This window comes from Camelus bactrianus, chromosome 16, assembly GCF_048773025.1.
Source record: "Camelus bactrianus isolate YW-2024 breed Bactrian camel chromosome 16, ASM4877302v1, whole genome shotgun sequence".
NCBI classification, from domain to species: Eukaryota; Metazoa; Chordata; class Mammalia; order Artiodactyla; family Camelidae; genus Camelus; species Camelus bactrianus.
Window position 1 is genome coordinate 3,664,230 of NC_133554.1, and position 13,810 is coordinate 3,678,039.

The 13,810-nt window shown below is 39.0% G+C and overlaps 1 long non-coding RNA gene across 2 annotated transcripts in view; it reads right to left on the reverse strand.

Moving 5' to 3' along the window:
* The window catches only part of LOC123612080 (uncharacterized), a 249,017-nt gene that overhangs the window by 82,158 nt on the left and 153,049 nt on the right, over window positions 1-13,810 (reverse strand). For both annotated transcript variants that reach the window (XR_012499357.1, XR_012499356.1), the window contains exon 3: window positions 5,355-5,464. This is a non-coding gene — a long non-coding RNA (uncharacterized LOC123612080). The remainder of the gene's footprint in view (window positions 1-5,354; window positions 5,465-13,810) is intronic.

A 13,810-nucleotide genomic window follows, 5' to 3' on the forward strand; every position in this document is an offset into this window, starting at 1 on the left:
GTTTAGGTTGTTCAATAGATACAGGACCCGAGAGGGCTGGATAACAGCTCCAATCAACATGACCTGTTTAATACGCTTGCTCTGTGCCAGGCACAGAGAAATATGATTTACATGTATCAACCTTGCAACACAGCTTTAGGGCAGGGACTAGTGCCATCCCTTTCCCAGGGGACTGAGCCACCACGATCAAGCAGCTTTCCCAGTTCACACCTGCTGAGGGTCCACACTGGGATTAGCATGATCACCCTGGTGGTCAGAGTCCACAGGCTATTTCCTGAACAACCACATCACCCTGCCACACAGTGGTGGACAGCTGAATTGGCAACGCCACTTCCGCTCATGATCTGCCACACAAGCCTCAGAACACCCCTTCATGGCGGTAGGACCAGGACTACCGCTCCTGTTTTATAGTTGAAGAAATGGAAGGATCTGCCCAGACCTCAGAGAGTAGCTCCAGGACCCAGACCCAGATGTTCTAATAACAAAGCAGTCTCCTGCTGGGGCACATACCAGGGTCATAGACAAAGGCAATAAAATCTTCCAGATGTGCTTTCAGGAACCTGAAATTCGGATACTCTGAGTTCTTCAAACTGAAGGAGCTGAAAAGGACCTATCTGACCTGAGGCTGTGGATTAAACGTTACATTGTGTGCACAATGGATCTCTTACCCACTCCCTCCTTCTGCTCTAGAATGATCCACTGGCATGCAACTAAATAGAAACCAGCAGCCTCCATCAGAACCTCCTGCCAGCATCTCTCTCCTTTGCAAACTTGGAATTCACAGTGCATGCTGGGTTCCTGGGTCAGGACCAGGAAGCTGAGCGCTGGTATACAAAGATGACCTGCAGGGGTCCGAGGGGGTGACTCAGACACTGGCAGGGCTTGGCAGTGCCAGAGCATGAACACACAGGCTCACACGGACAAACACGGCCATCCTGTCTCCACAGTGTCTGCCTGGGAGTGGAAATGCATGTCTCTTCAGTGGTTTCTAACCAGTGTTTTGACTCAGCTGTTGTAATGAGGCCAAAACACCAGCCAGCCTTCCATGAAGTCCTCAGATTAAAGGCCACTTACTGCCTCTGTCTAACATCAGTAATGCCTCATTCGCAGCTACCCCAATTTTAGCCACAGTTATCAGCTCCAGTTTGTGGAAATTCGGCTTGATGATGTCAGCAGCAGATTTAGCTCCCTGGCTTCAATCGGGGTTTTCAGAAGGAAGTGCATTCTTCAACTAAGGGACCACTTGAAACCTGCAGGAGCAACAGCTCACTGTAGTTTCGATCTGCATTTTCCTGATGGTTAGAGAAGTTGGGGGTGGGAGGGGGCGCTGATTCTAAGGCTAAGACAGAGAAAATATAAGATGAGCCTCAAGGGTCAGGCAGCACCGGAAAGCAGTGAATGCTAATGAATAGATGGATGGATAGATGGGTGGATGGATGGACAGATGGACAGAGCAGGTCAAAAAGCCCTAGGAGTTAACCCAAAAGAGATCCCAATGGCAAAATAAATAATGACAACATTTAGTGCTGGATTATAACCTGAAGAATAAAACAAATATCCACAAGTGCTTACTGAGATAAAGAGCCAATTAAGTAAATCAGTAATTAGAGGGGAAGGGACAAATATTCTGTACAGAAGAATTTCCAATTAATACACGTAGAATGAACGAGAGAATTAAAATATCACCATTAGAATACCAAAGTGATAATTGCTGCCGGCGAGATCCACTGATGAAGGCGAAAATTAGTGGGTGAAGCTTCAAGGATATTTTAAACAGGGTGTTTGCATAACCCCCAAGTTCGTCCCACTGTATCTGTTAATTACTGTAGGTGGCTTTAACATATGTTTGCAAATTATCTGGTACCCCTCCCTCCGAGAGGTGGGACTTCACTTCCCTCCCCCCTTGAATTTGAGCTGGATTTAGTGATTGCTTCTGATAAATAGCATATAGAAAGGGAAAAATAATGATTTTACAGTGCAGAAACCTGACAGACACCATCTTCAGGAAGTGGACAAACACAGTATCACCCGCTGTGTCCTGACACCACGGCGTCCTGACACACGCAGTGAGCAGAGGCTGTCCCTGTCGTGTTACCCGCCCCCCTAAATCCATTACCCCAGGATAGTCATCAGAAATCATGAGATGAACCTAAACTGAGGGATGTCCTATAAGATACCTGAACAGTTCTCTTCAAAAGTGCCAACATGAAAAACAAGGAAAGATGAAGGCAACTTCATAGATTGGGAAGACAAACAAGACACAAATGGGTGTAACGTACAGTCCTGGACTGGATGCAGAAACAGGAAACACCATTACTGGAAAAACTGATGATGCCCTGACGAAGTGTTAATTTAGCTATACCGACCATGGTTATGTAAGAAGGTAAGATGAGGGAAACTGGGTGAAGAATGTGTAGGAAACCTCTGTAACCTCTTTGAAATCTAAAATTATTTAGAAATCGAAAAAACATTTTTTTTAAACCACGAGCATACTTAAATTAATTTAAAGAATCCCAGCCATATGACGAATGTAAGAAACACACCCCTAAAACAAAGTATCATGCAAAAGAAAATTACACACACACACTATACATACACACACACACACACACACACACACACATATATATTATAGATAAGAACATATATTAGGTATGTTTGAGCAAAAAGGAAAGCAAAGTGATAAGGTTACTATTAACACTACATGCAGGGCAAAATGCATTAAAGGGAAAATAATTCATTTCAGTTTGATAATAATTACCAACCTCGGTAAAGATATAATGGCATGAAACTTTATCAATCAAATGAACTGTCTCCACAATATATAAGGTAAAAATTCTTGTATGTGTAGACAACATTATCAGAAATATGAATGTTGATGATTTTAACATACCACATTTGGTCAAGTAGACATAGCATGCATAATTGGATAATAAAAGAAGTAAGGTTGATTTACTAGATACGCCAAACTTTTTAACCAACAGAGAATACATATTCTTTACAAGGTCCCAAGGGGAACTTAAAAATTGATCATAATCTGCAAGACAAAAAACCTTCAAAGATTTCTAAAAGGAAAAGAATGTAAAGGCTATCTTATGTGGTTACATTGCAATAAAACTAGAAATTGACCGAATTTAAAACAAACGCAGCAAAAAAACTACTCAGAAATGAGGAAAAAAGAAACTAACATTGTCCTACAAATATTGTGCAAAGAAGGTAATAAAAATTTCAATGACAGAACATTGAAGTGAAAACAAAACTGAGAACATTATACAGAATTTAAAACCTCAGAATTTAGTCAAAACCATAGTCAGAGGCAAATTATAGATTAAATGCTTTCATTTCAAAAAAGAATAAGAAAAACTAAATTAAATGATCAAGTCAATAAGACGGAAATTGGGCAATAACCACAAATTCAGGACAAAGAATAAAGTTAGAAAAATAATTTTTAAAGGAGGAAATAAAAACAATAATTTAAGGCTGGTTCTTTAAAAATAAATAACATAGGTAAAGCTCTGCTTATTTTAATCAAGAAAAAAAAAAAGAAAGAAAGAAAGAAGTAACCACGGGAAAAAATGTAGAGAAAATTTTAAATATTAAAATCTCAAAAAATGGATACTATTTTGAAAAAAAATGATTAAAATAATTGACTTAGGAAGTAGAACATTCATACTAAAAAAAGAAAAGAAATTAAAGCTCAATGAAACAGATGTGTGAAAAAAGATCCATACATTTTCTTCAGCCAAATGGTTCCAGAAAGCTGGACAGCCACATAGAAATCAATGGAGTTAGAACACTCCCTCACACCATACACAAAAATAAACTCAAAATGGCTTAAGGACATAAACAGAAGTTATGATACCTTAGAACAGAGGGAAAACATTCTCTGACAAATCGTAGCAATATTTTCTTGTATCAGTCTCCCAAAGTAGAAGAAATAAAAGCAAAAATAAAACAAATGGGACCTAATCAAAAGTATAAGCTTTTGCATAGCAAAGGAAACCATAAACAAAACAAAAAGACAGCCTACCGACTGGAAGAAAATGATACGACTCACAGGGGATTAATTTCCAAAACATATAAACAGCTCATATAACTCAATAATAAAAACAAGCAAAAATCCGAACAACCCAATCAAAAAAATGGGCAGAAGACCTAAATAGACATTCTCCAAAAATGACATACAGATGATCAACAGATAAACATGAAAAGATGTTTCACTTCGCTATTTATTAGAGAACTGCAAATGAAAACCACAAAGAGGTATCACTTCACACCTGTGAGGATGGCCATCATCACAAAGTCTACAAATAATAGATGCTGGAGAGAGTGTGGTGAAAAGAGAACCCTCTTATACCGCTGGTGGGAATACAAATTAGTGTAGCCATTATGGAGAACAGTATGGAGATTCCTTAAAAAATTGAAAGTGGAGTTACCATATGATTCAGCAATCCCACTCCTGGGTATACATCTGGAAAAAGATGAGAACTTTCATTTGAAAAAGATACACGCACCCCAATCTTCATAGAAGTACTTTCTACAACAGCCAAGACATGGAAGCAATCTTAGTATCCATAAACAGATGAATGGATAAAGAAGACGTGGTGTATATGTATACAATGGAAGATCACTCAGACATAAGAAAGGATGAAATAATGCCATTTGCAGCAACATGGATGGACCTAAAGATTATCATCATACTAAGTGAAGACAGACAGAGAAAGACAAATATCATATGATATCACTTATATATGGAATCTAAAATATGATACAAATGAACTTATTTACAAAACAGAAATAGACTCAGACACAGGAAACAAACTGACGGTTACCAAAGGGGAAGTGGGGGGAAGGATAAATTAGGAGTACAGGACTAACAGATATACACTACTATATATAACATAGATAACAAGGATTTACTGTATGGCACTGGGAACTATATTCAATATCTTGTAGTAACCTATAGTGGAAAAGAATTGAAAAAAAGCATATATACACACACACACACACACACATATACATATATATATATATATATGTATGTGTAACCAAGTCACTTAGCTATACACCTGAAACTAACTCACCATTGTAAATCAACTATACCTCATTAAAAACATTTTTAAATGTGCATTATGAAAATTTACTCTAGAAAAAGTTGAAAATTTATCCAAATCACAAGTACAATGATATATATACATTCATCAGGAGGGAAGGAGAATGAAGAATTCAGTATCATCTCTTCTTATTTTACCAGTGCATTTTTAATCACTAATAGACGTGAAAACTATTGAGATGGCCACAGAAGCTTTTCTTTGGGGGCACTGAATGCGTACTTTTCTCAACCATGGACTGACCTTGTATCCTTTGAATCTGCTTTGCTGCAGGGTTTTTGTCTCTGACAATCATCCATGCTGTTCCATGTGTCAGTAGTCTGTTCATTTTGATGGCTGATTGGTATTCAATTCTGTAAATGGAATTCAATTCAGTTCAGTCCAGTCCAATCCAATCCTACTCTATTAAATTTTATAGAACTCAAATTCTAAGATATACCACAGTTTGTTTACCCATTCTACAGTAAATGGACATTTGTGGGTCTTTCCCATCCCACAAATCCCCAGTTTTTGGTTTACACAAATAAAGCTTCTATAAACATTCTTGTACAAGAAATTCTCAGAGCTGTGACCTCTTATTGCAGGTTAAGTCCCTAGAAGCAGAGCCTGATACTTGGATTCTGGTGCAGATAATTTATTTCAGGAGTGCTCTCAGGAGAAACCTAAAAGGGAGGAAGGAAGCAGAGTAAGGATGAGGTCATAGGTCAAATCTTGGATTATCCTTGAGACAAGGGGGCTGACCTTCTGTACTTTGTATCAGTCATCAGTTGTGCTGACCCCTTCTCAGAGTGGGAGTATAACTTCTTGAATGAGGTGGCACCTATCAGCTGAGGACAATTCTCTTGAGGGGGAGCAGCTGTGAGCCATCAGCCACCAATACTAACAGCAGATGCAGGAAGCGTTCCTTGACCTGGTAGAGCCTTTTTGTGGACGTATGTTTTGACATCTCTTGGGTAAATAACTCAGAGTCAAATTGCTGGGTCACAGGATAGAGGTATGACTTCAAACATATTTTCTGAATTAGTTTTACCATTTTACATCCCCATCAGCGAGTATAAGAGCTTCAGTTTCTTCACCTCTTCACCAGCATGTGTGGCTGACAGTCATTTAATATTAACTATTCTACTGGATACAAAGTGCTATCTCACTGCACATTTATTTTGTGTTTTCCTGATGATCAATGATCTCGTATCTTTTATGAAGGTTTCTTCATGACTTTTTCCCATTTTAAAATTTCAAGGTCTTCATTATTAATAACTAATAATTCCAGATATGCCTTGGTGATGTAAAAGTATTGTGAATATTTTTTCCTAGTCTGCGGCTTCCTTTAATGGTGTTTTTTATGAGCAGATTTAATTCTGATGAATTCATATTATTAATTATGCATGGTTAATGCTTTCTGCATCATCTTAAAGAAATCTTTGCTTACCACAAATTCATAAAGACATTCTACATATTCTGCTATAAACTTTACAGTTTTGCCTTTAATGTCTTAAGTCTACGATCCATTTTAAATTAACTTGTATGTATAGTATGAAGAAGATGTGAAAGTTCACTTTTTTCCATAGGAATAGCCAGTTATTCCAGCATTCTTTACTGAAAAGACCTTTTATTCCCACTGAAATGATTTGGTACCTTGTCAGAACCAAATGACTGTATGACAGTCCATTTCTGGACTCTATAATATTCCACAGATCTAGTTGTCCTTTTTTACACCCACACCATCCTGCCTTAATGTTGCCACTATAAAATAAATCTCAAAACCAGGTACTTTAAGTCCCCAGCATTTTTTATCTTTCAAGTTTCTTTTGGTTATTACAGGGCTCTTTCATTTCCATTAAATTTTAGAACCACCTGTCAATTTCTAAACACCCACCCAAAAGAGCCTGTTGTGATTTTGTCACTGTGATGAATGTATAAACAATTTTGAGGGAAATGAACATCTTAACAATATTGGTATTTCCAAACCAGGAACAAGTCATATTTCTCCATTATGTAGGTCTTCTTTAATGATTCTCAATTCTTTTAGCATTGTTTCTCATTTTAAGTGTCCAAGTTTTGCATACATTTTGTTAAAGATATCTCTAAATATTTTCTATTTTAGGGCAATTGTAAATGGTATGCTTTAATTTCATTTTCCAATTCTTTTTGCTGTTGTTGGAAAGGAGAAATATAATTTTAGTAAATTGACTTTGTTTCTTGTGACCTTTGCTACTCAGTTGTACCAGTTGCTCTTTTTTTTTTTTAGGATTTTCTACATAGACAATAAATTTATTTGTGAATAAAGACAATGACTTCTTTGTATCCAATATATATATACATATATATATATACATGCTTTTTATTTTTCTTGCTTTATTTCACTGGCTACAACCTCCAATACAATGTTGAGTAAAAATGATGAGTGTGGATATCCTTGCCTTGTTTCAGATCTTTGGCAGAAGGCATTCAGAATGATACCACTGAAGTACAGTATTGGCTGTACATTTTTCAGAAATATTCTTTTTCAGATTGAAGAAGATTTAATCTATTCCTAGTTTGTTGCACTTGAAAAAAATATCAAGGATGGGTATTGAATTTTGACAAATTAATTTTTTATGTCTATTGAGATGACCTGATAGCTCTTCCCCTTTATTCTGTTAATGTGACAGATTGCACTGATTGGTTTTCAAATATTAAACTGGCTATCCATTCCTAGAGGGAACTCATACGGTATTATCTTTTTCATGTATTTCTGATTTTATTAGCTAATATTAAATTGAGGATTTTTGTTTCATATTTATAAGTGATATTGGTCAGCATTTTCATTTTCCTATAATACCTTTGTCTCGTTTTAGTATTTGCATTATACTGGATGCGTAAAATGAATTAGGAAGCATTCCTCCCTCTTCTATTTTTTTAAGAGTTTATGTAAGATTGGTATTACTTTTTCCTTAAATATTTGATATAACTGAGGTTTCTTTTTGGGAGAAAGAGTATTAATTAAATATCTTTAATAGAGTTTAAACTATTCAGATTTTCTATTTTTTTCCTGAGTCAGTTTTGGTAAATTTTCTTTTTAAAAGAATGCATCTGTTTCATTTAAGTCATCATATGTATATTGCCATAAAGTTCACAATTTTCCTTATAGTGTCCTTTTTAATATCTATGGGTTCTGTGACAGCATCACCTTCGTCACTTCAGATACTGGTTATTTGTGTCTCTTCTTTTTCTTAATTAGTCTTCTCAGGGTCTATCTGTATCAATATTATTTAATCTTTTCATAGAAGCAAGTATTTACTTTGTTGATTTTCTGAATTTCTTTCTACTATTTTGTAGGTGCTCTAAGGATTACAAAGTTCTTCCACAGTTTATCACAGCCTACTTAAAACTAATATGATACCATCATAGGCCATGTAAGAAATTCACCACAGTATAGTGTCACGGTTCCATGTTCCCCTTGTCTTCTGTGCTACTGACACACATCTTGTCTCTCCATCATTATCGTCAGCCGTCTTTGATTTTCCCACATACTCACTATTTCTGGTGCTCTTTTTACATTCCTGTAGATGAAGTTTAGCAGCTGGTATTATTTCTCTTCAACCCAAGGTGCATAATTTAGTATATACTGTAGTCCAGGTCTTTCTGTAACAAATTCCCTTAGTTTTATCTTTATTTCATCCTCATCTTAAAAGGATATTTTTAATGCATATAGAATTGAGGATTTTTTTTCAGAACTTTAAAGATGTTCTGCTGCTTGCGACCTTACTGAAATATACAGTAATTCTTTTTGATGAGCAGTTACTCACACTGGTTTCATTTTTCCCTGTGTGTTAGTTTTAATAGACCATTCACACACAGTTTCGGCAGGAATTCCACATCTCCTCATCTGTTCAGTACCCCTTGTTGGTGAGACCTCTGCACCTCCCTCTCTCTGCCCTTGCTTCCACCACTTATGCTCGTGCTTCTCTCGATATTAGGTGGGAGACATCCCTGTGTAAGTTCTGGCCATGACATAGAATTTTCTCTAATGCATAGATTTGATCATTGGGAACTAAGCCTAGTGGAGAGTCCCGACTGAAACAATATTGTTTTGGCTTGGAATTCTTTCCATAGATTTTTAACAATTAATGCTCTGAATACTCTGTAGCTTCTGATATTAATATTGTGATACCTAGTTTCTTTTAGCTCGCATTTGTCTGAAAGGTTTTCATACCCTCTGAATGTGAACTTTTCTAACTTCCTTTGTATTCAGTGAGCTCTTGTGCACAGAGTACAGTTAACTTCTAGTTTATAATACAAGCTCCTGTTGTCTTTTTACGTTTAACCAGTTTCCAATTTACATTTATTGTCCACATGCCATCTTGCTTTATTCTGTCTTTTACATATTGTACATTGATTTCCTTCCCTATCTTTTGTTATATGGGCTATGTTTGTCTATTTCTCTTAGGGAATATAAGATATAAATTCTGTTTTTAATTCAATTACAGTTTAATTTTAATTTTAAAAAACTAGTCCTTTAGCTCTTTACCAACCTCAAGTAGGAAATAGTACCTACTGATTCCCTTCAGTTCAGAGAAGAAAATTCCTTCTCTTTTCCCACTTTCTATTGCATGTATACAAGATTTTGAAAGGTGCTTATTATTGTTTTTCTCATTTTAAAGCCTTCTAATCTTTCAAAATTACTTATGGCATTTTCATAGTGCTTTGCAACTTTCATGTAAATTTATTGACAATTATATATTTAAACAATTTCAAATTTTACTTATAGTCCTTCATTCTATTTCTTCACTATGGAATCTGACTTTTTAAAAATTGTTACAGTTTCTGATGACATTTGAGCTCAGCTCTGGGTAACATTTTTTCTGAATAGATACGCCACGGTTGCATACTTTAAGTATTTGCATATCTGGAAACTCTTTCCATTATCTTCACACATGAATAACACTTTGTCCAGGAATTTGGAAGTTACTAAATTTTCCTCTCAAAACTCTTCACGGATTTCTCCAGTGTCTTCAAGCATTTAATGTAATAGAAGAGAGGCCTCAGCCCTGCCTGGTCCCCGTTTGCTCTGCAAAAGAATTTACTAGATAAATCCCTTAACATAATGAGCTGCCCACCCTTCTTATGAATGTTATAGTATCATTTTAACGGTGAAAGTTTAATGTAGATTTTAACTGGTAACTTATCATAAAAATCAAGGAAAACCTGTTTAAAGAGATTTTCCCAAAGGATAGAATAGGCTTTTGACAGAGTCTGTAGTAAAGTACAAGAGTGCAAGTTATGGCCACGGACCTTTAGTAAGAGGAGAGGAGCAGGGAGGAGCAGGCGGAGAGCACAGGAGGAGGAAGCAGGATGGAGATGACAAGGCTACAATTGCCTGACCCATTTTTAATCAGTTTATGAGTTCAGTTTCAGCTAATATTTGTTTCCTATAGAAATAGGTATAGAAATGTTTCTGAAAATACAATATGTGTAATTATATCATTTCGTGAAACTTGTATTTCATGTGATAAGTTGTCTAGAGACTTCATATGTTTTAGAATAGCATTTGCATATTATTTAAGTGTTTTTATTTATTGGAGTAATAATATTACATACCATTTGCTACATTGCTATGCCAGTGAATAACATATATTTATGATAGATAAATATAATACATTATTATACAGCTGCAGAACCAAAAATAATACAAGTATTATGATCCAAAGTATATTAGACACTATGGAAATAATAACCTTTTGAGAAATATAAATGATGCTCTTCTATGAACTCAGCTACTTCTCCCCAACCCCTGACACTCACAAAACACACACATCAGAAGAAGAAATAATCTTTCTATATACTAGAACTTTCTCACAATTTCTAGAGTTTCATTGAGCCTAAACCCTGCTGGGATATTTCCTCTGGGCCAATGTGGGTTTTAGAAAGACATAAGGTGAAACCAGTTCTTGATAAGCCGGCATCTTTGTGTGCTGAGCATCTTCAAGCTGCCTCTCAAAGACCTGCTCTCCATGTTCTGCAGGGAGCAAATGACAAGGAGGGGGAGAGGAGTGTCCCAGTCTGTGCCCAGCTGGTCTGGATTATGCAACCTCTGAGCTGTATCCGCTGGCTGCCCCTGTATCCCATTATAAATCATCTCCTTGTTGAACATCAGGCCAGACTGGGGTCTGATTCATTGGCTGAACGTTGCTACCTGGCTCCAGGAGAAGCCTGCATCTCAGTCCTGTAATAATCATCATGCTTTAAGAAACCCTCACATTTTTGAACAGTTACATAGTGTCCTCAGCTGAAGAAAGAGGAAGTCTGGAGTCCATTTCCGGCAGCTAGCAGGGAGCTGCTTTCCTCTCCCTGACATTAGCAAAGTTTGTCAGCTTGTTAATCTTTAAGGGGATTTGGGGTTGAAATTTGGGGAGGGGGGGTGGGATTGGGGCTGGATAATATAGTCAAAACTCTTCAAAATGGTTTGAGGGAATAAAATACATGCCCGTGTTTTTCATGGCTATGATTCCCGCTTGGCCTTGGATTTCAACCCCCAAGTTTATGTAAAAGGAAAACCACAAACTATTGGATAGTAGAAGCACTACAATAATAGTTTCTAGCTTTTTCTTAATGACTTCCAAGTCTGTTTCCATAATTCAGAGGCAGCAGAAGCAATCGATAACTGTAACATAAATTACACGTGGGTGGAGCGCCAAGCATCGCAGCATCTGGGTCTCCAGAAGGACAACGTGAACTGACAAGTCTGGCCAGAACCCCTGTTCCTCCTTTCTCATTACTTCTCTGTCTGATGTCCAGTAGTCAATTAAGAAGATTTGGTAAGGGGGATTTCCGGAAGATGGCGGAGTAGAAGGACGCTCGCAGGTCACCCTTTCCCACAGATACACCAAGATTCACAACTACAGACCCACTCAGCCAACCAGAGCACCTGTGGAACTCCGACAGAACATCGCCCTCTTCAAAAGATAAAGACGCCAAAAATCTGGTAGGAGAAAAGGAAAAAAGAAAAAACAACAGGCAAAGCAGCGAGGGACGGGTCCCGCGGGAAGGGAGCGGCAAAGGACTGGCGCTCGCTCGCTGGGTCTCCGCTCTCCAACTGAGAGGCCAGCGGGATGGAGGGGGAGCCTCCGAGGCTCCGATCTGTACAGAGCAGCCCTTGACCGACAGAACTAAGTTAAACGGGCACAGAGCGTCCCCCCAACACCCAGCCTGAGACGCGGGCCGGCAGCCGCGGGCAGGGCCAGGCTGCCCAAGCCGGGCGGAGGACGGAAGTGGCTGCACGGAGGCAGCCCCGGGGGAACGCAAGGGGCTGCGCGCCGTGGCTGTGGGTGCACAGGGCAGAACAATCTGGGCCCTCCATAAAACAGCAAAGTTGATGTGCTCTCGGGGGAAGGGTGCACACCCCCATCTCTGAAAACCCGCGGAAAGTTTTCGGGGGAAGAGAGGCGGGGCTCAGGCACAGCCGCCATATCCTCCGCGCTGAGCACTCAGGCGGGGGTGGGGGTGAAACCTGCATCCGCACCAAAGGGCTTAGCAGCCTCAAAGGCCAGACTGAGACTGGCCTGCAGCCTGGGGCAGACAGGATCCTTCCATCCTGGTCCCTCAGAGAACTTGCTCCACAAAGACAAACAAGGAGCTGGGTTTTGGCTCGGAGCAGGGACAGGGATGTCCCTCGGTCTTCCCAGAACCCACCCACGGAGGGCCGACCAGGGCGGAGCGCCGACCAGGGCGGAGCGCGCAGCCGCACAGAGCAGCGGAGCTACCGGCGGCGGCGCAGGTAGAGCGTGAGCGGCCCCCCGCCTTTCGGGCAGGAACACAGCCCCTGACCGAGGTGCTGGGAGTGGGCACGACCCGCCCTCCTACCCGGCCAGTCTGCAACATCTGACTGCGGCATCCGGAGGGGCAGCGACCCGCCCGCCCACAGCAGAGGAGAGCTGCACCTGACCCAGTGTTAGGAGGAGGCGCGATCTGCTTGCCGACAGGTGCTGGGAGCAGCACAGAAGAGGGCGCCAACGGAGGGCCTCTGAAAACAGCAAGCTGAGCTTCCAAAACAGGACGAAGACAGAAAGACTTCACATTAAAAGCACACAGACTCCAGGAGAACACCAACAACCACCCCCCCTTTTTTTAAATCTGTTTTTACCTGTTCTATTTTCTATTACTCTCTTAATCTTTACTTCTTAATTCTTAATTCATTTCTATTTCTCTTGGGTTTTGATGTCCTGCTATTGATTAGACACAGGTTTCAAATACATCTATTCATCTCCCCCCCCTTTTTTTGTAAAGGCTTCAAAAGGACGTCTCAACCCGATTAATACTCTGCTTCAACTCACTTTTCTATTATTCATTATACACTGTTTTCAAACCCTCTTTCTCCCTTCTTTTAAAATTCTTTCTCTTATTTTTTTTTTTTCTTTTTTTCCTAAGTTCTATTCCTAAATAGGCATCAGATAGATAAAATCCTTAAGGACCAAAATAAACAACTGATACTCCATAAACCACAGTGCCAAAGAGGTATGAGCAAGATGAAGAAGCAGAAAAACCTTTCCCAATTAAAAGAACAAGAGAAATCCCCTGAAAGAAAGATCAACGAAACAGACATCGATAGCCTACTAGATCAAGAGTTCAAAAAAGGAGTGATCGAATTGCTGAAGGAATTAAAAGAGATAGTGTTTAGAGATATAAAATATGTCAAAAATGAAATTGAAGCTATAAAGAAG